This window comes from Marmota flaviventris, chromosome 19, assembly GCF_047511675.1.
Source record: "Marmota flaviventris isolate mMarFla1 chromosome 19, mMarFla1.hap1, whole genome shotgun sequence".
Lineage (NCBI taxonomy): Eukaryota > Metazoa > Chordata > Mammalia > Rodentia > Sciuridae > Marmota > Marmota flaviventris.
In genome coordinates this window covers 18,276,424-18,303,870 of record NC_092516.1, presented here as the reverse complement: position 1 = coordinate 18,303,870, position 27,447 = coordinate 18,276,424, and the positions used below count along the sequence as shown (strand labels likewise).

The 27,447-nt window shown below is 41.6% G+C and overlaps 1 protein-coding gene across 1 annotated transcript in view; it reads right to left on the bottom strand.

Annotated features, from left to right (window-relative positions):
• Hs3st4 (heparan sulfate-glucosamine 3-sulfotransferase 4) overlaps positions 1-27,447 on the bottom strand; it is a 342,135-nt gene that overhangs the window by 236,072 nt on the left and 78,616 nt on the right. The window lies entirely within an intron of this gene.

Below are 27,447 nucleotides of genomic sequence, written 5' to 3'. Positions count from 1 at the left end.
CTCAAGGGTCTGTGGTCAGGGGAGTGGAAGAGAACCCCCAAGGAGATTTCTACCATGCCCCCAGGTACTTGAGCTACGCACCCTGCGGGCTCCATGATGTCCCCAGCATGTCACCACGGTGATAATAATAACGATCACCACAACAGCTACCTAATGAGTGCTTTGGGTGCACGAGGCATTGTTCTAAGGTCCTCGCCTAGACTGACTTTTTTAATCTTCTCTATAATCCATGGTGTGAGTCCTATGATTCTCACCACTTAATAGACAAAGCAAAGGTTTAGGACAGTTAAATAACTTAATCCAGTTAATGAAAACCAGGTCTGGTTGACTCCAAGATCTTTTTTTGGTTCCCCCAGTTGGTCCATCTGAGTCACTTGATTTGGTCACATATAAACCAGAATCCTCCCCTTTAGGGGATGCAACCTCAGTGCCGTTCCTATCAATTCAGCTTAAATTAGTCCCAAGGATTCCAAGCTCTTAAAGCAGAAACACATAGAGAATTATTCCAACAACATATTTTTCCCCCCAGAGGAAACTAGCTAGGTTCAGTGGAGCAAATCTTCCACTGGAAAGCTGTTAAGGAGGGCTGAAAACAAACATGAAATTTAATTTGAAAATATATTTACGGACACCCCTCTGTCAATCAGATGTCTACTTGGTGTGTGCCCACGTCTAATCGCCGTGAACTTGAACTGGAGAGAGGCTCTCTCCGCTACAGAACATCCACATTCAGAAGCCGTTGTCTTTTCTGTATCTTATTTATTTATTTTTTGTTTGGGAAAATATGGAGAGAGAGAGTCTTTGCTGCAAATTGTACTACCAGACAAGATGAATGATCATCAAAAAACAGTCAGCAAAATTTAAAAATATGGATAAAGGAAAGATATTAATATCCTTTCTAAGGTAATCAGTACTTTTTGTTTGACAAAGAAATTGCCCACTGTTTATGGTTTATGCAAATAATATATGTTAATGTCAAGGCTGCAGAGTCTATAGTTTTGCATCTAAGTGTTTGTGCAAAATACATGCCAATACATTTTAAACCTCTGCCTCCTATAAACACAAAGATTTCATAAATATACAGCACCTTGTTCTTAAAAACATTTATTATAATTTTATGCAATGCAAATCACATTAGAATAAATTATTTTTTGCTAAAATGGCCGAGTCAGCAAAATTACGGGGAAAATATAAAGTCCCAGCCATTGTGTGCTCTTCAATTACATCAACATGAGCTGACACCCTCCCTGGATGGCACTCTCAGGGACAGTCGTTGCGGGTGGGCCTCAGGTCTCTGAGTCAGCCCAGACTCTGCGTTCGTGGGCCCAAGTCTCACCTTTGCTGTTTGATCACTTGAAACAAACGTTCGTTATCATGGATTAATAATGAGGGCTTCTAGCCAACATTTTTTTTTTTAAGATCTGAGAATCAACTCTGATTACTAAGGAGCAGGGCCCTTAGTAATAGATGGAGACTATTTTTTTAAGGGGTCAATAAGCAGACCTAAGGGGAAAACCATAGATGTGCTAACAGAGCCACGGAGGCCCCCTGCACATGGGCATTCAGGTGTCCACACAGTTATTCATTCAACAAATACGTCCAAGCACCTAGTAGGTGTCAGCTAGGATTCTCTCACTGGAGATGGATCAATGAGTGGGAAAGACAAGGCCCATGTCCCTGTGGGATTTACAGGTTCAGGGCCAACAGGGGACTTAGTGAGGTTGTGGATAAGCAGACACCGTGATCTAGGACAGTGGTGAGTGGGGTGCCCGTCTTGGGTGACCTGGTGTGAAGCACCTGAAGAAGAGGAAGTCTGGACAGAGAGGTGAGGGAGTCGTCTCTGAAGAAGTGACATTTAAGGCAAAGCCTATAGGAGATGAGGACAAACGTGGAGTTCAGGGATGTGGTGCTCAGGGCGCAACCAAGGAAAAATCCTGGAAGAGGAATGCAGACAGGAAAGATCTGGTGGCAGAAGCAGACAGGGACAGTGACAGTGGCCGAACAGGAAGCCACGTTGGCTGGAGACCGAGAGGCCACCGGATGGAGTTCAGGGTTAATCCTAGGGGGACGGGAAGACACTTTGCTTACACAAGGCATTGACGCATTCTGAAATGTCACCGTGTGGAGAATGAGTTGAAGAATAGCCAGGGGAGACCCCACCCTGGAAGACCCTCACTCTTTGGGATAAGTCAGAGACAGACGCAGGTTGGACCGTGGCCGAGGCTGTGGACCACAGGGACACAGACCAATCTGAAACTGAAAAATAATTTCAATGATTTCACAAGAATTGAAACCTAAAAAAGATAGAGCTTGTGTGGGGGGGACTGAAGACAGGGAACCGAAAGAAGGAAGCAAGACCCACACATCTGCCCCACTCTTTGGGGAACACAGACTGGGGGGAGGCAGGACTCCACCGTGAGGTCCCGAGGACACGTCCAAGTGCCCCAGCCAAGTTAGCCACTGAATATTCAGGGATGGATTCTGCAGAGGTCAGAGAGGTCAGCGGCATAAATCTGGGGTACTAAGAAGACAGACGTGCTATGGTTTGAATGTCCCCACCCAAACTCAGGTTCCAAGTTAAATCTCTGCTGTAAAAAAAAAAAAAAAAAAATCAAAAGTTTGGAAACTTAAAAGAACTACGCCCGTGGGAGGTACAGCTTCTGAGAAGTAATTAGGACTGAATGAGGTCACCAGGGTGAGACCTCTATGATGGTATTAGTGGCTCTATAAAGAAGCCTGGTGTTTCATATCAGTGGATTAATCCACTGATCAGGTTAAGGCTGTTATGAGCTGATCATTGCACCTTCTCTCTAACCCCGTGAGATATCTGGTTCCCTCTGCCTCAACCCTAAGAGACGCGGCAGTGTCCTGAGACTCTGCAGAGGGTCCCACCAGCAAGAGGGCTCCCACCAGATGCAGCCCCTCCACCTGGGACCTCCCAGCCTTCTACGACCGTGAGCTGAATAAAACTCTATTCTTCCTAGGATGAAATCAGACTGTGCTATTCCTTTGTAAAAAAAAAAAAAAAAAAAAAAAAATCAGAAAACAGACGAAGACAAGGCGATTCCTCCACTTGCAGGGGAGAGGAACTGCTTCCAGGAAACATGGGCGCGAGAGAAACATCTGACACTTACACCGTGGGATACTTCCCACGAGGAATCTCCACGGAGGTGGCAAAACGTGCACCAGCCAAGATGAAGTGAGGAAGAACAGCCGAGCCATGGTGGCCTCGGGAGGGTGCACGGATCTCAGATCTATGCCTCCTTCCGTTCTGTTTTGCACCAACTCGTTTTGTCGACTACCTTCTAGGAAAGCACAGGGCTAACGGTATATCTCAACTAAGTCTCCCCTCCACCGTGGAGAAGGCTCACTGAGGGTACGCTGGATACTCCTGGCCTCTCTCTGCCTCTTATTTCACCTGCCCTAAGGGAAACGGAGTGATTTTCCTGATTGTCCCATTCAAGGAAAATGTCCTTTCTCCTCCAAGAAGCAAGCTGCCCGCAGGATGCAGGAGAGCTCTGCCCCTTCATGCAATGATGTCTTATCACACAAGTCCCTCAAGAAAGAAGGCTTATCCCTGAGAAGCCTCACCTGTGTCTGGGGGGGGGGGGGTAAGTCCCTGGGATGTTGATTGGGCCAGGAGACCCGTGTCTCACTCCAAGCTACATATTCCCCACACGCCCCTGGTCAGTCATGGAGATGGCGTGATCGCTTCGTCTGTCCCCCCTTGGTCTTTATGCAGAATTCAAGCAAAAGGGAGTGATGGCAGCTCGGGAGGCTGAGGCAGGAGGATCGCGAGTTCAAAGCCAGCCTCAGCCAAAGCGAGGCCCTAAGCAGCTCAGTGAGACCCTGTCTCTAAATAAGACACAAAATAGGGCTGGGGATGGGGCTCAGTGGTCAGGTGACCCTGAGTTCAATACCCCCCACAAAAAAGGAATGATGATATCCATTGTCTGTCTTAAAAACGCCAATCAGTACTTTCAAATGCGTTTTATTTTTCACATCCATCTTGCACTACTGTTCCTAGAATCCACTTTAAGGATGGATTAAACCGATGCTCCGGGAGGTTAATTGTTTGTCCAAGTTTAAAGGTCAACTAGTCACACAGCTGCTCTAAACCCGTGCTTCTGCTCAATATCGCCTCCTCAATGATCATTCTTCTGAGAACCCATTTTTCAGTATTTTTTTCTCCAACCAGTTCCTTTGGTGAATGCCTGAGTGCCACCAAATTAGAAACCAAAGCTTGCTCTCTTGGTAAGGACCACATTTTTAAGTTTATCACACTCATAATCAGTAGTAAGTTTAAAAGATGGAAAACCCTTCAGAGGGATCTGGGCCACTCTGTCCATCCCAATCTGTCAGTGAGTGTCCCAGCCACCTCTGATCCCACCTGAATGGCGTCAGCATCTGTCAGACACCCGGACAGGTGGAATCCAGGTACCAATGATAGTCACGTTGCTTATGGCTTCAGTGCAGGTCATGCAAGCTCCGGGACTGATCCTGCAGGAGGTGGGGCTGGACTCCACTTGCTGGAGACAGGAGAAACCCAACTTTGTAGAAGTACGCGGCTCTCTAGTGGGTGACACCCAGGAGGACCAACGGACTCCAAGTCAAATGGGGAATTGATCATAACTACCCTGGAGCCCCGTGGCTTCCTGATTCTTGGTCCCGTTAACTTGTTCCTGCTGGGTTTTCGATTTCTGGTTTCTGACCCCTTGAGAATCCGCCTCTCTTTCTTAGGAAGTTCCGCTGTCCGTCTCTGAATCCTTATCACAGAGTCCTGTTTCCTTCCCCCCCCCCCACCCTTAACCTAGCTTGAATGATCTTCTGTTACTCACAAATAAAGGCACTCTAGGGAATGCGGCTTTCCACCAGGGTTGGCGATAATGCTGGGGATCATCACTGTCTTAAAGATAGCACATTCTGGAAGGCTTGAAAAGGGCAAGCATGTCTATGTTTTATGAAGCGATAAACCCACTCACGGGAATTATGCAGCAGGAGAGGAAGTGGAATCACTAATGGGATCACCTTGTTCCTTAGCCACAGGCTCCTCTCCCGATTCAACCATCCCTCCCTCCTTGACCTCGCCAAGACACGGGGTCACTGGCTCCTGCACTGCCTTCTCTTTCTCTTAGTGCCCACCCCATTCTCAGGTGTCCATTACCCTCCCAGGTACGTCGGGTCCCTGTCAATCTCCTCGACACCCCACCCCTTCGTCATTTTGCTATACTCAGCAGGGGAAAAACCTATGTTCTTCTCTTTTTCAGGCAAGTGTAAGAGTCCCTCTGAACAGAAATCATCTCCAAAGCTAAACAAATTCATTCCTGGGAATGGCACAAATATGGCCCTTTGGCACACAGTTCTGGGAATCCTTCCTAAACGTGGCAGAGACAGAAGTACATCCAGTCCTTCATCTAAGGGAATAATTCCAAGACCCAAAGTGGATGCCCCAAACCATGGACAGCACCAAATCTTATACAGATAGAATAAACATCCCTATCTAAAAATCCAAAGCATCCCTATCCGGAATCTGAAATGCTCCAAAATCTGAGATCTTTTTTTTTTAGTACCAACACAATGCCATGGAACTGCCTCATGCACAAAATTATTAAAAAATGGTGCATAAAATTACCTTCAGATTATGTTGTTGTCTAAGGTCTATGTAAGACACAAATGAATTCCATATCTAGGCTTGGATTCCAAGGTGTCACACTACGTGTCTGCAAATATTCCAAAATCTAAAGAGAACACAAAATCTGAAGCGCCTGCTTTTTTTCCCTGTGTTTTATTTCCTATACAAACATGCATACCTGTCACAAAGTTTAATTTATAAATTAGCCATAGTAAGAAATTAACAACAACAACAAGAATAAAAAATAGAACTATCATGATAAATAGAGTGTAATAAAATCACCAACACTGAGGCTTTTGTTCTTTGGGGTCATTATTAAGGTTAATCTTATTAACCTTATTAATCTTATGGGTTACCACAAGACAAACACTGTGGTCATATGGAAGTCTCTCTAATAACCAAGAGGGCTACTTAGTGACTAATGGGCAGGTAGCATATACAGCATGGACACTCTGGATAAAGAGTGGCGGGATGGAGCCAGGTGGCAAAACATTTCATCACGCTGCTCAGCGTGGTCCACCCCTTAAAACTTCCCATATTGTGTTCATTTCTGAAGTTTTTGACTCAATATTTTCAGAATGCATCTGACTGTGGATAACTGGAACTGAAATCTTGGGTACCTAAAACCAATGAAAGCAAAATCCCAGAAGAGGAAAGATGTCAGTAACTGTCAAGAAGAAACTCAGGTCTGAAGGCAAGTCCCTTCCTGGGAAAGCAGAATGCTGCTAGTAAAAGCCATCCTAGGGGAATGGCAGGCACTCTGCCCACACCCCACCATATGGAGGAACAAGTGCTGAAAATCAGGATCTGGAAGGATCTCCGCTCTCTGTGATCCGGTGGTTCTCAGCAGGGGGTGGCCCTGGGTCCTCTCCATCCCCCATCCCAAGACACATGGTCATGTCTGTGGTTTGGGTTATCATAACCAGGGGTTTTTTTTTTTTAATCATCAGAAGGGCAAAAGGCCACTCCGAGGAAAGAAAATTCAAAGAATAGCTGGGTCCTCAATGTTGCCTGAACGGTTATGCACAACCCACCCCCCATGCCTATGCTGAAATCCTCACTCTAAGGTGATGGTGTTAAGAGGTGGGATCTTGGGAGGCAATTATATCATCAGAGTAGATCCCCCATGAATGGAATTAGTGTCCTAATAAAAGAGGACAGAGAGACCCCTGACCCCTTCCACTATGTGAGGTTACGATGAGAAGATAGCCCTCTGTGAGGAAGAGGACTTTGTCAGGCACCAAATCTGTTGACACCTTGATCTGGTCCTTCCTAGCCTCCAGAACTGTGAGAAGCAAATTTCTGCTGCTTATTTCCTAGTCTATTCTATGGTATTTTGTTATAGTAGCATGGACAGACTAAGATACCTGTCTTCACTAGAATAGTCTCTTCTGACCTATAGAAGGTTCAAGAAAAAGACTGAATCTAGACATACCAGAAACACAGATGAAGAAAAAAAAACAGAAAAAAGTAGATCTAGAAATCCAGGTTATGAGGTATCCAATATATCAAAGTAGAAAACTAGAGAGGAAATCTCAAATATGCAAAGCTCCTCACCTGTGACTGCCAAGAAATGAACAGCTTTCTAGAACAATTACAAAGAAAGAAAGCATATTGACAAGATTTTTTGATCATCTGAAAATAGAAAAACCTAACTAATAACTTTAAAATGAAAATGATTTGTTGAGGAGAATCTGCAATTTATTAAATAGCTATAGAGACAGGAGTATTAATAGGTAAAGAGTTCTTATAAAGCAATAAGAGGAAAATACATTGGGGGAAAAATGAGCAAAAGAAATGAATTGAGCTACCGATGCCTTAAAAATACAAACTTCATAATCAGATAAGTAACAACAGATTCGGCATCACTAAAATTGCAAAGGTGCAACTGTTAATAATAAACATTTTCCACTTATCTTTGAAGAAGATACAAAAACAACTGTAACCTGTGCTTTCATAGAAGAAAACGAAATTAGAATCTCTTTCAGCATCTGCTGGTTCATCTATACAGTGATAGAAACTTTCGGGGGTGGAGGAGGTGGTGGAATGAACAAATGTATCCAAACCCTAAAAAATGAAGAGATTCTTTATTCGGGAATTCCATTCCATTGGAATTGATTCTAAAGACCACTGTCAGGCAAGCAAATGAATAAAATATTAGCCATAAAAATAAATCAATGGACACAATAAAAGAACAAGGTCAAACATGTTTCCTAATGTGCCAAAGTTCCTTCAGCTGCTAAGAAGCAGAACAGGCGTCTGATCCCAAACGTATCCAGAGCCCTTGCCCAGGTATGTGCATGTTCAGCTCACAAGACACAGGACACAGTTGGACAGTGAGCAGTTACCAGTCTGCCAAACTCAAGAACCTTGACCTTCCCTCCCTCCACATGTGACATGAAAATCGTCAAAAGCTGCTGTAATGGGAGGAGCTGTTCATTCCTAAGGATCTGAACGCTCCGGGAAAATATTTTAAACCCCTGGCACTTCCACCGAACTCAAGGCCAGCATCAGACGCAGCAATGAATCGAATCCCTGGGCTCCGTCTGTTTCCCAGGCAAACACCCACGGTGTGTCTGCAAAACATCTCCCTGTTATTGAAGAGTTTTGTCTTACGAATGACAAATCACTTCCTTCCAGAGCATCCCCAGGAGCACGTGTCTCATTTGAAATGGCATCTAGCACCACCGTTCTGTGAGTGGTCACTGACTTCTGGGGATTGATGACCACAGAACCACCAGCCCAGAACGGAGGAGCCATGCATTTCTGCAGAGGTGACTCTGACAGTTTCACTGAATTGGGAGAGAATGGACACAAGACTTCCAGGGGGGAAATCTGTGATCTCTTCGAACATCCATGCATCGTCTCTGCAGACCAAAACACATCAAGGCACCCAGCGTAGGGCTGCTGCAATTAACCCTCTGTGGCTGCAGACATCACCTTGGGGTTTTTCCACCCTTCAAGAGTTGCAGATTCTGAGGCTCCCACCAATGGATCAGCCCCACCATGTTTTCCAGTCAAACAGTTCTGGGAAGGAGATGATGGTCCATCCAGCCAAGAGCAAAGGAATCGGGGAATCTCTGGCCAAACTTTTCTGAGTTCCTTTCTTCTGCCTCAGTTTCTCTGAATTGCATAGAAAGCTCTATAAAATGTGGAGGGTTGTCACTCTTCATACCTGGAAAGTCCACACCCTGGAAAATTCTTTGGAATTAATGTTTCACAGGAAGTTTAAGCTCAATCACTTCAAAGAGAGATTCCCTCTCTCTCTGAATCTGTCCCTTCTGTCCTCAGGAACACAGTGACTGTCTGGATGTGAAAGAACAAAGTAGAAAAGAAAAGAGAAAAATTGAGACTAAAGTGGGCGATCAAATACGACAGGAAGGCCCTTTTTGCATGGGGATGAAATGCAGATATGCAGAAGGAGTATTTAACTACTGAGCCAATCCCCAGCCCTTTTTTATTTTTTTATTTTGAGACAGGGTCTCGCCAAGTTGCTTAAGGGCCTCGCTACATTGCTAAGGCTGGCTTTGAACTTGTGATCCTCTTGCCTCAGCCTCCCAAGTCGCTGGGATTACAGGTGTGTGCCACTACACCTGGTTGGACTTTCCCACTTCTTTATCAAAGGTCTTCAGAGCAACACTGTTTGTTCCTGTCTCATGACACAAAACCAGCATCTCTCATGGGAGGTGAGGATGTTCTCTCCTTGGAAAGTCAGAAAATAAATGACATATTAATTTCAAAAAAAAAAAAAAAAAAAACAGCAACACCTTTTGCCACCCTGATGAAACTTCAGACATAACCTGTTGATCTCTTCAGGCTGCAAAAATATATATAAACAAAGTAGCTTCTGTGAACAACAGAAATTTATTTCTCCTGATTCTAGAGGCTGGGAAATCCAAGACCCAAGTGCCAGTTGATTCAGAGTCTGGCAAGGACCTCTCCAGGTACATGGTGTTTGGTGGCTATGTCCTCACATGATGGAAGAATTCTGGTCTGTTCTGACTTCCCCCCAGATGACCGTAAGAATCAAGGAGAGGGTTTTAGGACCCAGGGCCAAGCACGGGCTGAAGAGTGCCTGGTAACTCCTAGGCCACATGGTCCTGCAGGGGATAATGGGTTCAGTCAATGACATCACAAAAATGTCCCTGGGAACCACAACAATTGAAACTGGCTCTCTGTATCTCCGACAACAGAAGCTACCGCTAAGAAAACAATGGTTCATCAGGATGTAATGAATTAACCGGGGTAGCAGTGAAAAATGAAACCACATAAATACAGCTATTTACCTAAAATATGTCCTCAACATGCTGATAAATAAAAAGAAAATCCTGTAAAGAACAGATTGTAAAATATGACCCTATTTTTATTGAAACAAAAAGGCAAATGTACATAGCTCAAGCTCTTAACTGCTCTGTGAAGACTTGGTCTCTTCTGGATGCCATCATTCTGTTACCTAATCCTTGAGTACAGGAGGGGACAACTCTGCCCTGCTGCCTGTTTCTAGAAATAACTTTTTAGAGTGCTGAGGATGAAACCCAGGGTCTCACCTATGCTAGGCAAGTGCTCTACCACCGACCCTCACCCTGAGCCTTCCAGTAAGATTGTGCTGCAAGTCAGACACACCCATTCACGGGCATATTGTCAGTGGTTGCTTTTCAAGCAGAGTCGAACAGCCACAACAGACTCTGTAAGTCCCTCCAATGGCTAAAGGCACACAGTTCAGGAGGTTGGGATCCCAAATGGAACACAAAGTTGGGTATCTGTGGCTCCATTATCTGCAAAGTTGGCCTGAAGACAGAGGTGATCCTTATCCATTTCCACCTGTCCCACAAGTCTTTCTTTCTCTTTCTGGTTTAATTTCCCACTGTATTCCATTAATTACTTTTATTGATGTGTAATCGCCATACAATAAAAGAAACAGTTCTTCAGAGTTGAGTTTGTTGAGTTTTGACAGCCATGTCCTTCTGTCACCTTCAATGAACCCAAAATATAGAACAGGTTCTGTGACCTCAGAAATTCCTTTTATGTCCCTTTCAGATCAACCCCCTGCCCACTGGAAGCAGCTACTTCTGACTTCCATTACCATAAATAAAGACTACCATACAGAAAAGCAATCTTCTTGTGGATGACTGATGTTTGGAGCCACAGAAAGATGTTGCATTTATCAGCTGTTGGAAATCCTTCCTCTTTTCGCTGTTGTGTTTGATTTTGTTGAGTAAGACCCCCGTTGTCTGGACAAACACCAGACTTATTAGCCCTTCACCTGAGCGTGGATGTCCTGGGCTGTTTCCAGGTTTGACTATTGCGAACAAAGCTGCCGTGAGCATTTGTGTGTAATTCCTTTTATGGACACACAGTGACATTTTTTTTCTTGGGCAAAATATTTACGAGTGGAATTTCTGGGCCATTGGGTAAATGGATGTAGAGCTTTGTAAGAAGCGAAGCCACAGTTCTTCAAAGTGGTTGTACCACTTGACATTTCCCTCCAGCAATAATGTCACGTTCCGGCCGCTTGCTCCATTTCCCAGGCCTTCCTCCACACATTTTCGTTTTGTTTTGTTGGTTGGTTGGTTTTTGCCATTTTAAAACGCAGAGGGAATAGCATCTCACGGTGGTTTTAATTTGCATTGCCTTCATGACCAGTGATATTAAACATCCTTTTCATCCGCTTACAAGCTCCATGTAGACCTCTTTTAATAAAAAGTCCATTCAGGCCTTCTGCCCGTGCTAATGTTTGTGTCTCTGTATTGTAGAGATGCAGGCCATTTTTTTCTGCATCCTAGACATGAGCGCTTTGTCAAATAAATGTGCCATGAGTACAACTGATCTAGTCTGTGGCTCCTGGAACCGTCCCTATTCCAGAGGTTTTCAGTTACATGAATGAACAAAACTCCCTTCTTAAAAGGTCAGCTGGATTGAATCTCTGGGCTCAGCCCCTTGCAAACTGGAATCCTAATTAATGCATTAAGAAACACCTATCTCACGGGGTAGACCTGAGACTTAAATGCAGTCAAGTGGGACAAAGCCTGGGAAGTCCTTAACAATATCTAACAAGTGATAAGCTAGGTTTTTGTTGCATATATATTGCATATTTATATATATAAAACCTATTAATATATAATGTATCGTATATAATAATATTTATATAAATATATCTCTATTTATATTTAAGGTAGCTCCTTCTGTTATCACAGAAATAATCTCTCTACAAGAGGGGACAAGCAAAAAGAATTTTTGCTATGGGAACTGACAAGACAGACTCTTAACTTGGGCAAGTATGTCAAATAAACTTCTCAGTAAAAGATGAACATCATTAGGCCATAGTGAAATCTGGAAAGAATGATGGCAAAAGAGATGGAATTTCTGGGCAACAGAAAGATAAACAAAGACTTCAATGGGATGCACCCATCTGGGGCCATCAGGCCTGGCTGCGGTGTGTGGTTGGGGAGGAGACACCACAGGAGATGAGGCTGTGGGCGCAGGCAGAGTCCCATTATGTAGGGTCTTCGCCACATAGAGGATTTGTTCCTTGTCCTGAGGACCCAGCTTCTAGGAGTGTGATCCTCAGAGCAGCAATTTCAGCCTCACCTGGAAGTTGGCCAGAAATGAGGGAACCAAGATTTATACCTTGACAATGTCCCTGTGATTCCTACGGAAAATAAAATCTGAAGGGCTCTGAGGTAGACCATGGGAGCCACCTGAGGCTCTTGAGTGAGGGAATGATGGGGTCGGATTCCTGGGTTAGGAATCTCCCACTGGAGGCCCTGCTGAGAACTGACTGGAGGAGGCTAGAATTCAGCCAGAGAGTTCGGGGGAGTGAGATGTCCCTGGGTGTCCTAAGTCACTGTCACTTTTAATTAAAACTCATTAACAACTCAATTTACCTTGCAAATAATCCCACAGCATTGCAGAACCCTCCCAAGAATTCCCTGGAGGAGTTACCCACATCACTCAACTCCACAAATGATCACCATAATCATGATATCAAGCGTTATCTGACAGGTACCTATCAAGATGCCATCTGTACCGTATTTCTAACCATGTGATGTCGTCCTCCTCTGAATCCATTCCTCCCCCCCCACACACACACACACACTCTCTGCCAAGTGGTTTTAGGGGAACTGACACCACTCGTGGCTGTGCCTTCTTCGTGATGGTGATTGGTTCAGGAAAGATCATGTGACTCCGTGAAGAACCAATGACAAGCCAGAACATGTCTGGGTGCTCTTGGCAAAGAAGTTCACTGTGCTGTAAACTGTGGTTGGGAGGTGACCACCTACGGGGGTCTGGAATGATGGAAGTCCTTTTGGTGCCAAGGGAGAAGCCACTCTGAAAGCAAATCTGGCACTGAGGGGAGAGGAGAACTTTAGACACAAATACAGCAGCATTCCCTGAGAGTGAAAGAAACTTCCGGAATAGACCAAGGCACACCTGTAATTAGTTACTTCTAGAACTTTCGGTTAAATCCACCTATTTTTATTGCTCCATAAGCCAGCAGCTCTGTCCCTTGCCTCCGACAGTTTCTTAATTAATAGAACACCGTGGTTTTCATTTTCCAAACTCAGAAACTGGAAATTAAAGAGACTAAATTATCTGTTTGGTCACAGAGCTTATATTTAAAATTTTTTTAAAAAAATCTGTCTCTCTAGAAAATCCATCCACTTCCTACCAAGTTTGGCTCTTTCTCATACTTAAAAACATTCAAATCAATGCAGGAGGAAAAAAAAAGTACCATAAATGAGGAACTAAGAAAATTTAATTGAAAACTATATGATGCATAATTTATACAACCAGGGGAAAAGCACAGCTTGGGAAAGTGAAATATTTTCTATCTTTCGCTTATGTACTTATTTAATTTTAACTTGCTAAGTCATTCGGGGAATATTTACTGAAAGTCTATATTATATGCAAGGCACTGTATTAGAAATATAAAAATGAGTATAAGAATGATTCTAAATGTGTACTCACCAAACAACAGAGCCTGAAAAGATTGAGGCAAAACTGATAATGCTAAAAAGAGAGAAATAAGATCACAACGTAGGCTTGGGGCATCCACACCCTACATTGAGAAAAGTACCAGAACTACTAAGGCAGAAAATCAGCAAAGATCTAGGAGATACGGACAACCCAATCAGCCCCAGGAGCTGGCTGGAATGTATAGAACACCTCACCCCAAATAGCTGCATCTATTTTCTTTCATTCATCAAGACAGATTATCCCTTGGGAGATTAAAATAAACTTCAACAAATTTAAAAGAATTAAAATCGTACAAATCATTTAACCACAATAGCCAAACCAAAAATCAATGGCAGAAAGGCAAAAGGAAAACCTCTGAACACATGAAAATTAAACATCATGCTTCTCAATAATTCATGGGTCCAACATAAAGTCTCAAAGGAAATCATAAACATATAGCACTAAATAAAAATGAAAGTTACGACATCTCAAAATATGTCAGATGCAGCCAAAGCAGTGCTCACAGGGAAATTGACAGCGTTAAATTCCTACTTTTAAAAAGAGGAACAATCTCAAATCAATAATGCAAGTTTCCACCCCAGGAGACTAGAAAAAGAAGAAGAGAATTGCACACAAAGTAAGCAGAAGATATAATACAAAGCAGAAATCAATAAAACTGGAAATAGAGAAAAATCAATGAAACAGAAAGCTGATTCTTTGGGGGAAAAAATCAATAAATTTGATAAAATTCTGGCAAAATTGACAAAAATAAAATAGACACAAGTCACCAATATCAAGAATGAAGCAGAGGCTATCATTATACATCCCAGGGTCATTAAAAGGATAGTAAAGAAATGCTATGGATAAAGTCAACAATTTACAAGAGATGGGCCAATTCCTCAAATTCTGCAAACTAACACTCAAACATAAAAAAAAAAGAAAATTCAAATAGTCCTATAAACAACAAAAAACTTGAATTTCTACTTTCAACATTCTCCCAAAGAGAAATCTCTAGATCCAGATGGTTTCACTGGACAATATCACCAAACATTTCAACAAAAAATAAGCATCAACTGAACATCAAAAAATAGAAGAAGAGGAGCCATTTCTCAAATCATTTTATGAGACCAGTATTATTCTGATGCAAAAACCAAATGAAGACATAATAAAAAATAAAATTCAGAGTGCTATCTCAGATAAACATAGATGCAAAACTCTTTAACAAAATATCAGCAAATTTAACAACGTAAGAATTTTACATCATGACGAAGTGGGCTGTATTCCAGGTATGCAAGACCAATTTTTTTTTAAAAAAATCAATCAATGTAATCCACCATAGATCCACAAGTGAACAAAGAAAAAAAAATGATTTATTGTTAGAGTCTGTAAACAAGTCAGGATGGCGCCTGGAAAATGTTAGAGTCTGTAAACAAGTCTGGATGGCACCTGGCATTTTGCCAGAGGGAGTGGTTTGTGAAGAAATGCCAGCGAGCCATTAAGTGTGGAGATTCCTTATTGGTTGACTGCTGTATCGAGTTTATGTTAATTAGATAAGCTGTGTGGAATGTATAAATACCTCTGTTGTCCTACAATAAACGGCTCCTACTCCTGCTGTATTGATCTACACAAGTCGTTCGTCACCCCCGCCCCTGGTTATTTTGCTGCAGCCGGACTGCGGCAATTTATCAAAACCATGTGACAAAATCCAACATGATTAAAGACAATAACTTAGAACAAGTTAGGAAAGAAAGGCAACCAAGTCTGATAAAGTTCACCTACAAAAAAAAATATATATATATAGCCACCATCATACTTAATGGTTAAGGATTGCTTTCTCACGAATATCAAAAATAAGGCAGGGACATCCACTCTCACTGTTCTGATTCAATATGGTACTAGAAATTCTAGCCATTGCAATAAGACAGGTAAAATAAATAAAAACTATATGAACTGGAAAGGAAAATAAAACTATGCTTATTTACAAATGGCATGCATGTTGACAGATTTCGAGCCCATAAAAGACTTCTAAAGCTAATAAGTGTGTCCATCAAGGTGCAGGATACAGTATCAACATACAAAATCCATGTCTACATACTAACAATGCACATGAAGAAACCAACATTAATGACCCAAGAATTTACAACTGCTTTAAAGAAATAAAATATTTAGTCACAAGCATAAAAAGACAAGTACAAGATCTGTATGTAGAAAATCACAAAATGTTAATAAAAGGAATCAAAGAAGAGCTAAATAAATGGAGGGACATCCTGTGTTCAAGAACTGGAAGACCTGATTGATAACAGCAAAAATGTCAAGTCTCCACAAAATGATCCACGGATGTAATGTATTCCTATCAAAATCCACATAAGGTTTTTGTAGAAGCAGACAAACGTATTATAAAATTCATAAAAGAGGAACAGCTCCTATAATATTTAAAACAAGCTTGAAAAATGAAAAATTAAGTGAGAGAATCACTCACGTAAGGCTTACTATAAATCTACGGCAGAGAAGATAGTGTAATATCAGTAGAAGCAGAGACCCATAAATCAATAGAACAGAAAAACAGAACCTAGGAATAGACCCATATAAATATGTCCATCTGGTTTTTGACAAAATCATAAAAAAAATAATTCAAAGGAGGTATGGTACCCTTTTCAACAAAGGATGCTGGAACAACTGGAAAATTTGCACAAGCAGTAAAATGATTATAGACAAATTTCAAACCTCAGGGGAAACTTAAAATGGATCATGAACATGCACACATAACATGACATAATAACACTTTCCGGATAAAAATAGGAGACCGTCTTTGAGGTCTAGACTAGGCAAAGAATTCTTAGATTTCACATCAATGGCAGGATTCCCTAAAAGAAAATTTGGATGAACTTTATCTCATTGAAATCAAAATCTTTTGCTCTGCAGTAAATGCTCTGAAGAGGATAAAAAGGCATGCTGCAAAATAAGGACTTTTAAGAAAACATTTGCAAATAAAGAATGAACTTCTAAAATGGAAGACACTTAAAATTCAACACTAATTCAAGCAATCCCAATGGAAAAGGTGTACAAGACATGAACATTCGGGACAAGGTATACAAATGGCAAATGGGTTCCCGAAGAGACATTAACATCTTCAGTCCTTAGGGAAATACAAGTCAAAGTCAGAGTAAGATGCCCCACACAGCAATCTCAATGGCTAAAATTAAAAAGAGATGATTCCAATACTGGTGTGTTTGCAAAAAATCCAGATCACTCAGACATTACTGGGAAGGTCAAATGGTACCACCATCCAGGAGAACAATTTACCATTTCTTAGACACCTCAATAGGCAATTTCTATTGGGCCCAGCAATTATGCTCTTGGACATTGAACCCAGAGCAGCAGAAACTTCCGTTCACACAAAACCTGCTCATGAACACTCACAGCAACCTTATGCCTAATCAAGATGGAAACCGCCCAGGAGTCGTTCAACAGGTGAACAGTTCAATGAATTGGGCTATATCCATCCATGGAATACTATTTCACAATAAAAAGAAATAACTTACTGATATATACAATGACTTGGGTGAATTCCTGATAGTTAGGACAAGTTTAAAAAGTCTACATCAGGCTGGGCACAGTGGTGCACACGTGTAATCCCAGCAGCTCGGGAGGCTGAGGCAGGAGGATCGCGAGTTCAAAGCCAGCCTCAGCAAAAGCGAGGCACTAAGCAACTCAGTGAGACTCTGTCTCTAAATAAAATACAAAATAGGTCTGGGGATGGGGCTCCGTAGTCAAGTGCCCCTGAGTTCAGTCCCCAATACCCCACAAAAATTAAAGCTCAAATTAAAATAATATGTGAGAGCATCCTCCTTTCTTTAGAAGCTGACAGAAGCTAATTTAGATGACATTTAAATAAATATAAAGTGGAGTATGAGAACTTCCGTGGTGCAATTATGTACAGGTGACATGGAGTTCTGGGATGCAAGTTTTACCCCCCTCCCCCACAGCAGCATTTCATGGGTAGGGGACTAGCAGAGAAAAATGTGAGGGCTGCCTCGTGTTCTGCCTCCGCGGGGACAGACATACACGTGAGCACTCTCATATACAGACAAACTGACCAGACGAAATCGAAATAGGGGAACTCTGTGCAGGTGCTGAATCCAGCAGAAGGTACCACCGACTTGTCACTAGATGCCGATTAGGTACACGAGAGTAAATGACTCTGGACAGCTTCCTTTTCTGGAAAGCAATGGTATCAAGAGGCAATCTGTGGCACATCAACAGAATCCCGTAAAATCCTTCTTAGGGGGAGCAAAGATAAGAGGCTGAAGTCAGGCACAGTCCCAATTTAGCAGCCAGTCGCATCCAACGCGGGCCATGATTGTCACGAGCTACATGCATGGAATGTAATTTGCTCCATTCCAGTCCCCAGAGCTGCCTCCTCCCCTCCCCTCCTCCCTCTGCCTGGTCCTCTTCCTCTCCTCCACTCCACAGGTCTCCCTTCTATGTATTTATTGTTTCCTTAATTGGAGCTTTATAGATATGCATAAAGGTGGAAGGCTCTGTGATATATTTATACAAACACATAATGTAGTTTTGTGAAATTCTTTCCCCATTTCTTCCCCTTTCCCGTCCCTCCTCCCATACACGATTATGTATCACTATAATGCGCTAATAAAAACATTTAAAAACGGGCCATCATTTAGTCATCTCATTTACATTAAAAATATACCAACCGACAGGCAGATCCAGCAGAGCTTCAACAAACCTGGAGAAAAGAGCCGATGGATCTACCCTGGTCCTGGTCCCCTGCACACACCCCTGAGGTCACAGTGTCCTTGGCCTGCCAATACCAACCTCATCACCCTCCTCCCCAGCTCCAGAGAACGCAGCTCTGATAGTAATCGTCACCAACCATTAGTAAGTGCCAATATCAAGCCTTCGCCAATGCCAAGGTCGCCCAAGACATTATCTCACGCCATCAGACCACAGTCTTCACAAGATCAAAGATCAGGATCCCAATGGTACCCAGGCCAAGTGAGGGTAAACAGCAAGGTGGCATACGCCTGTCCACGTTCAAGGATAAATTGAGAACGAACATGACCTCCACCCACAGGAGAGGCTTATGAAAAGCAAAGGTAACTTTGAAGAAGGTTTTAAACATGACACGCAACAAGCCGAGGAGGATCATATTTTCGAGAAAAAAAAAAATTGCTCAGGAAATTTCAGACACCATCTGCTTTCCACTCTCAAGGAAATCATTGAACACACCAACTCTGTAAAATCAGAGGAAACACAGGGGCAATTTACTGAAGGAGAGAAGAGAATTGTCGATAGAGTTAAGAAATTAATTTGAGGCAAGGAAAAAAAGTGATTTACAGAATTAAAACATTAAAAGGGGGTAAAGAACGGAACTGGCAATACGAGAAATCTCATCACCTTTTTTTTTTTTTTTTTGAGCACAACAAATATATAAAAAGCTCTTTCTGGATGCACAAAGAAAAAGAACGGAAAAAGATAAAACTAATTAAAGAAATTGCTAGCTCGGTGATAAAGCATTTGCCTAGGATGCAGAAGGCCCTGGGTTTCAACATCTCCAACCATGGAAAAAAGAAAAAAGAAGAAGGGAAAAAAAAGAGATAAATTGCTTTTATAATGGGTTTTAGACCTTCTATGTTGATGTTGGTCATGGAAAGAACAAACAAGAAATCATCCAGAATTCAGAATCCATGGAATATAAAATATATTCATATTAATGTGCCCACAACTAGCATTATCACATTTAAGTCTCATTCTATACCTACAAAGCAGATATCATCTTATGTGAATTCTGCAGAGGAGAAAATGGAGGCGTCAATCATAACTTGCTTGATGTTATTGAGCCCGCAGGGCACAGGTTGAATGCACATCCAGAGGTGTCAGCAGAAACATCTGGAGATAACTTGGGAGGTAAATGCACACACCCCAGATGAAAAAAAAAATATTCACCGCATTTTGTTGGAGAATACAAATACAACGGAGCACATTGTTATACAAGCCATGTCCCTGGATGGGACAACTCAATACGGTATTGATTTTAAGTCCTTAGGCATTAATCTACAAATTTAAAACTATTAAATAAAATTCCAAAGTGATTTTATGTGGAACTTGACAACAGGATTCTAAAACTCATCTGCATATCTAAGCAGACCGGGATAGCTTGAAAATATTGAAAAAAAGAAGGATAAAGAGGGAGAAGCCAAGTATTACAGAATAAAATATAATATAAAAGAACAATAAAAAAAAAACTGCTGTCGTATTGGCTTGCGTATGCTGAGACCTCACAGAGGCAGATCAATGTGATGACTAGAATATAAACAAGGAAAATAGACCCAAATATATTAAGTATTTAGTGGGCCCTAAAACGGGTGTTTCCGAGACACAGGAAGAGAACAACATATTAAAAATAAATAAATAAATTTAGATGAAAGAAAGGTTTCAACCACACGTCAAGTCTGATGCCAAGATATTTTGTCAACGAATGCAAAATTGAAAAATGAAATCAGGGAAGGAGAAGGAGGAGCATGAAAGTAAACATTCCTATCATCCCTTGTTTTTCTCTGGAGCATTCATTAGCTGCTAAAATATGGTATCAATTCTTTATTAATCATTATGTTTACCGTCTGTCTCTCAACACTAGCATGCAGGCTCCGCGGGGCAGGATTTTTTTAATGGTGGTTCCCAGGGCCTGAAAATGTGTCTAGTAAGTAACAGAACAAAAAAAAGAAAAAAATACATTTGTTGAATACATGAATGAATAAATGATAACAGATAGAAAAAGGCTTGTCTACAGCAAAAACAAAATAAAATAAATCAAAGGAGAAAAGTAACATGTGAGAAAGACATAGACATAAAATAAAGTGAATTAAATTTTTCCTTACATCAAAAAAAAAGGCAAACAAAATTATATGGTAGATTGTAAAAATATTTATGACCTCTCTTGTAAAGGCTGAATATTTATGATTAAATATCGAGGCTTTCTAAAACCACAAAGAATGAAAAATAGACAACAAACAGGCCCAGAAGGAAAAAAATAAATAAACATTCAAAATGCACAGCATCAAAGATAACAGAGGAGTTAAAATTAAAGAACAGTGCAGGCTTTATAATCCCAACATTGCAAAATATTAAAAAATAAATAAAAATTAAGAAAATAGTTTGCCTTCAGCCAGGGTGTGAGGGGACAGGAACTCTTACATCCGGTGAGCAGAAATAATTTTAGTACAATCTTTCTGGACAGCGTTTGCTGTCGTTTGGATATGAGGGTCCCCCAAAAGCACCTGTTAATACAGGACTTCTCAGAGGTGAGATGATCAGATTATGAGAGCTGACCTAATCAGTCCACTATAGTTTAGATGGGATGACTGGGTGGTAACTGCAGGCAGGTGGGGTGTGGCTGGAGGAAGTGGGTCACTGGGGGCGTGTTTTGGAAGAGTGTATCTGCCCTGTGGCCCCTTCTGCCCCAACCTTGCTTCCTGACCCCATAGGGAGCAGAACAGCTTTCCTGCACCGTGCTCTTCTACCAAGATGTGCTGCTGTGCCTTGGGCCCAGAGCAATGGAGTTGGCCGTCTATGGAATGAACCTCTGAGCCAAAATGAGCTTTTCCTCTTCTAAGTTGTTCTTGTCAGGTACTGTAGTCACAGCTTCTCAAAAGCTGACTAAAATCACAATGTTCCTCAGTCACACCATCCCAGGGCATCCGATCTCTTTAAGAATGAATTTATCCTTGCAGTTGATATCATTGCTCAAAAGCAGTCACTACATCTCCTGATGGTGACTGTACTCCACCAAACAAACACCAGGTTTGTCCAAGTGACTTTCTTTAAACAGTGAAATAATAAAAAGAAGGTTCTGCATAAACACTTTTAATTAGAAGCTTTAAGAGACATTGATATCTGTTCAAATGAACCTTTAGGGTTGCGAGCCAGAGGCTTTGGAGTAATTTGTTACTGCAGCATACCTTAGCATAAACTGACTGATATCCCAGCATTCACATGTGCAGACCCACCTAACAACAAAAGTCAGTTCCTCCTAGAAGCTCGGTGACTGCTCTTTGCATATCAGAGAAAGCAAAGCTAGCCTGGGTGCATCTTCCTCTTTGGAATTAAGAATACTGATTTCTTCTGTTTTATTTTGATGGTTTGAATCATTGGTCTCTTTCTTGGAGTAAAGAGGTAGGCTGATTTTCTCAACCCTTCCTTCCTCCCAGGCTCACCATGCATTTCTATCAAAAATCTCCTTTCTGCCTGGCACGGTGGGGCACACCAGTCATCCCAGCAGCTCGGGAGGCTGAGGCAGGAGGAACACGAGTTCAAAGCCAACCTCAGCAAAAAGCGAGGCACTAAGCAACTCAGTGAGACCCTGTCTCTAAATAAAATACAAAACAGGGCTGGGGATGTGGCTCAGTGGTCCAGTGCCTCTAAGTTCAATCCCCGATACCCCCTGCAAAAACGCCACTTCCTTTCTTCCAGCATACCACACGGCCTCTGCCACTCCTGTGATAACAGGGTAGAGAAAGACTGCTTTGGAGCAGGGAGTGAAGCACACCTTCAGACAGCAGCCCAAAGATGATGAAACAGAACATCTCTCAATCCAGTCAATATCCCCCAGGCTCCTGACTTCCGGAGTCTTGCATACAGAAACTTACAGTGTGAATAACACTGCTTTCCAAGAATCCAGGATTTTAGCTACTATTCATAGTTCTGGCCACTGGTAACAAGGCACAGTTGTCATTGCCAATAAAATGCAAGTGTCTGCTTCCTAAATGGTTAATGAGCAGGACTTTCCAATCTCTGAAAACCTAGGAAATGATTCTTAGAGGCGAAACCCTTAGAAAAAAAAAATAAGAAAGACCGGGAGTGTTGGGAGTCGTCAAGAGGCATCGGGAACAACAATAACAACAAGAATATCATTGCTAAATATAGAAACTGACAGGAGCCCTTGACCGTGGCATGCAATGTTCTAAGCTCCTCACATGCATTAATGATTTGGCCATTACTAACCTGAGAATTTATTTTCCATATCTTACAGATGAGAAAACAGATTTAAAAGGTAACCTGCACCGGGCTTGGTGGTTCACGCCTGTAATCCCAGTTGATCGGGAGGCTGAGGCAGGAGGATCAAAAGTTCAAGGCCAGTCTCAGTAATTTATGGAGGCCCTAAGCAACTTAGTGAGATCCTGTCTCTAAATAAAACATAAAAAGGGCTGGGGATGTGGCTCAGTGGTTAAGCGCCCCTGGGTTCAATCCCCAGTACCAAAAAAAAAAAATTAAAAGTGGGGGGGGAGGTAACTTGCCAAGGGCCCTTATCATCATTCAATGGACTATTTTGCTTGAATTCTGGTCTCTTAACATTAGAGATCAAATACATAATCACCATCTTGAACTGATTAAGATAAAGGATACAAATGCATGAAGGTATTTAGGTTGCTTCCATATTTAGAATCATTTTTCAAGAGAAGTAATATGAAGTTGAAAATTTCCCTGCCTCGTGATTTTTTCCTAGAGTCCAAACTGTGGGCCTTTTTGCTTGTTTGATCTGGAACAACATATTTACCCACTCCTGAAAGATCTTTTCCCTCATTTATACAACGAGGAGGATGATTCTAATTATACAGGGTTGCAGGGAGATGAGAAAATGGTAACCCATAGAAACAACAGGTATAATCTCCAAAATGTTAAATAAGCATCGTTTGCAACAACTTTTTTTTTTTTTTTTTTTGCGGTGCCATAGTTAGTTGTTCAATGGACAATAATAAGCTGGAATCAACAAGCACTTTAGACCTGAAGACAGAAAAGCTGAATATGACATCAAACCTAAATACCTTGCAGAGGACCAACATGCCCACCCAAACATAGGGTACAAGCCCATAATATACCAAAATGCATCTTTCCGAAACCAGCCAGTACTTTCTGCAGCAGCCAGGATTTTAAAAGCCAGACCCCAGAAAGAAGGGATGTTCTCTGAGATCCGTCCAATTCTGTGTCCACTGATATTTTCCACAACATATGTCAATTACTGGCACAGGCTAAGAGGCTAAAAAGATAATCAGGGGGCAACGGCTACGAGGGACATAAACTAGCAGAGACATAGACCATGAATTGCACAAGGCTGGGGATCAAATAAACCAGGGTTCAGGGTTGCCAAGTTAGCCAGAACTTGAGGAGGAAATAATTGAGACAGAAGATATGAAGAGGGAAGCCAAACCAAGATTCAACCCAGTTTTCCTCTTGAGGTATCCATCTTTGAAGTGTCACAAAGCAGGAGGCTAAGAAACCAAACGGAAAGGGATACAAAGGAAGGAGGAGTTGGGTGGTCTCACAGGGATGGAAAGAAGAAAAATTATATTTGAAGATCGACCAAGGGAAGGAGTTGTAGGAAATCGCGTGGGCTGTAAATTGAGCCACCTGGGAGGTGATGTCCTAGGACTAGAGATGAATGGCAGGCAGAGGTAACCACGGGGGGGGGGGATGCAGCCAGTCCTGCATCTGCTCTACCCACGAATGACGTGGGATGGTCTGAGCCCCTGCTGCCCACCATGGGGAAGGGCAGATCCACACCAGAGAGTGACAGCATCACCCAGAGGCTCAGCAGTGTGAGCTGCATGACATCTGACAGCCAATTGAAATGAGCAGGCATAGCCAAATGCATGTCTCAACAGAAGAGAGAACAAAATGAAAACCCAAGCACTAGTGACTCCTTCTGTGGAATTACGAGACCCACACTTGAAGCCCTCGGATTCAAAAGTCCAAAACAAAACAAAACACAGTTGCAAAGTTGGATGATTCCAACGAACCAAAGGAAACAAAGAATGAAACAGAAATTCTTCTAGGTCCCACAAAAATAGAGGGGAGGTCAGTGGAGTAGGAGATGGGTACAGAGGAGGAGGGAGCAGAGCAGAGAAATCGACAGAATCAGGCTCTATGCAGATATGATTCCATCTTCATGTTCATCTATAATAAGACATCAATGTCAACGAAACACAGAATAAATGAAGGCAGACCTGTAGAGTAAAGGAAGGAGAATGGTTGAGGGAGGAGAGGAGGAGGAGAGGCAGTTCTGGGGACCGAATTGGAGCAAATTAAATTCCATGCATGCATGAGTGTCCAAAGGCACCCAATATTGTATATAGCTAATAATGCACAAATAGAAACATTTTTCCAAAAAAGAATATGAAAGATAGATATATATATATATATATATATATATATATATATATATATATATATATATATATATATCCCTATGTAAAGATTTGCCATCTATGGAATTTGAACCTCAGAAGAGAAGAAAACAAAGAGAATAAAACCAGATTGATCGACACTTGAATAAATAATAGCTCCGAATTTTCTACTGCGGGAAAAGAGCATCAAGGCATACATTAAAGAAGTGATCTAATCCTCAAGAAGGTACACAGGAAACGGTGACACCTCAGGATCTCAGAGATAAGCTGTGGGAAATGAAGGGAACAGAGAAATGTTTCAAAGCATCGAGGATGGAGAGACAACCCAGGGTAGGAGCAAAAGTTAGACTGACAGCCGACCTTTCCACAGTAAAGGGGAGCTCAGCACAATGGAATGACATTTTTAAAGTGAAAGAAAAAATAAGACTCACCAACCCACCATTTTATCCTCAGAGAAAACATTCTTCCCTAATAAGTGTGAGTTTTTTTTTAAAAGACATTTTTAAGCAGTTAAAACCTGAGAGAATCTACTGCCAAAACACCAGTACAAAGGAATGCCACAGAGTTCCTTAGAAAGAAGAAAATGATCCCAGAAAGAAATAGAAAATGCAGAAAGGTATTTTTTTAAAAAAAAGAACAAAAAGGTAAAAGATGGGAATCAATATAATGACATATTGACTTTATAAAAAAGCCTAATGTTTTGTAGCATGCAAAATATATGTAGAATCAAAATGCAAAACAACAGCAACACAGAAATCTAGAAGGGGTCATAGAAGCTAAAATGTTCCATACCCCTAGCATTGTTGGTGAATTGGTTAACATTGGGCTACAAAGACCTGAGTGTTGATTCCCTGGGAAGATCCTACAAAATCTACCAACTTCCTGAGGAGGAAAAATGAAACATTTAATTAGCCAAACAGGAAGCAAAATTAGAGATGGGAGAGGAATAAAAAACTGTAGGGAAATATCGAAAAAAAAAATCAATGTTTAATCATAATGATTCCAGAAAGACAAATGCCTCGTGTTCTCATTTATATGTGGAAGGTGACAGAGCTGACGTCATTAGAGAGCAGAATAGTTGCTAAGAGGGATGGGGAAGGATGTGGGCGGGTTGGGAGAAGATGGTTAGAGGGCATAGGGTGCACCTGAGCAAGAGAAATAGTTTCTAATGCTCACAGTGGGGTAATTATGGTTGATAGCAATTAGTTATCTGTTTCAAAATAGCTGGTGAAGAGGATTTTGAATATTCCCCACTCTAAGAAATGGCAAAGGTTTAAGATGATTGACACACGGATTATCCTGTTGTGATCATTGCACATTATATCCACGCCCTGAAATGTTACACTGTACCCCATAAACATGTAGAATTACTACGGGACAAATAAAAATAATTTTTTTAAAAAATCCAACAACAGTAAATTAAATATAGTCTAAATGCACCAAATAAAAGTAGCCGACTAAATTAAAATTAAATATTATATGCTGCTTTTATGAAAGACACCACTGAAATGTAAGAACAAATGAAAGTTGATAGAAAGGGGTTGGGGAGCTATATCTTGCAAACACTAACCAAAGGAAAATTGAAGGAGCTATATGACCAAAGAGCAAGGTAGCTTTTAAGGCAAGAAACAAAATTAAAGATGAAAAATATCATCCCATTCTGTTAAAACCGTCAATCCGCCTGAAAAAAAATATAAATATTCTAAATTCATCAGCAACTAATACCATCAAATACATAAACCTAAAAATGACATAAATAAAAGAAGAAATAAATGCACCAACATAATAAAAGAGTTTTAATAAAATCGCCATTAGCTCACAGTAAACGGTAAAATAAGCAGAACAGAACATCAGAAAGGATTTTTAAAATCTTAACAAGGCAAACAATATTTTTTTAATTGAAAATATACAGGATGCTGCACTTGGCAGTGATAAAATACACAAAAGTTCCAAGTTATTCCAATAGATACTAAAACCTGCTAAACTTTGGATTAGACTGAAGCCAAAGCTGCATTTAGAGGAAAAGGTATAGCCTTAAATGCACCCCTTAGAAAAGAAGGAAAGTTAAAAACCTGTCTTCACTCCTCTCACTCAAAAATAAAAACTAGGGAAAGGAACAGAAGTCAGGATAGTCCTAATGATTGGAAGGCCATGACCGTGAGAGACACAGGTGGGGACCGTGGGCAGTGTGCTCTTTCTTGGAGCGGGTTGTAGGATCAGACGGATATGTTCACTCTGTGTCGGTTCATCACACGGCACCCTTAGGATTTATGCACATTTCTTCTGTTTTTGCTTGTTTGTTTTTGTTCCAGGGACTGACCCAAGGGTGCCAAACCACTGAGCCACATCCCCAGCTCTTTTTATTTTTTGAGACAGTGTCTCGCTTCGTGGCTTAGGACCTCCCTAAGTTGCGGAGGCTGGCTTTGAACATGTGATCCTCCTGTCTCAGCCCCCTGAGCAGCTGGGATTACAGGCAGGCACCACCACACGGCTGCTCAGTTCTGTTTATAATGATGTTTTCAGGAGACCAAAGAGAGAGAACAAAGAGAAATCTCATCGTACCTGGGTTCTTCAATCAGTAGAATGAGAAATCAAGACTTTTGTAGTTACCGTTTCTCCTTCTTCTTGTTTGAAAACACCCATCACCCACTCTGAGAC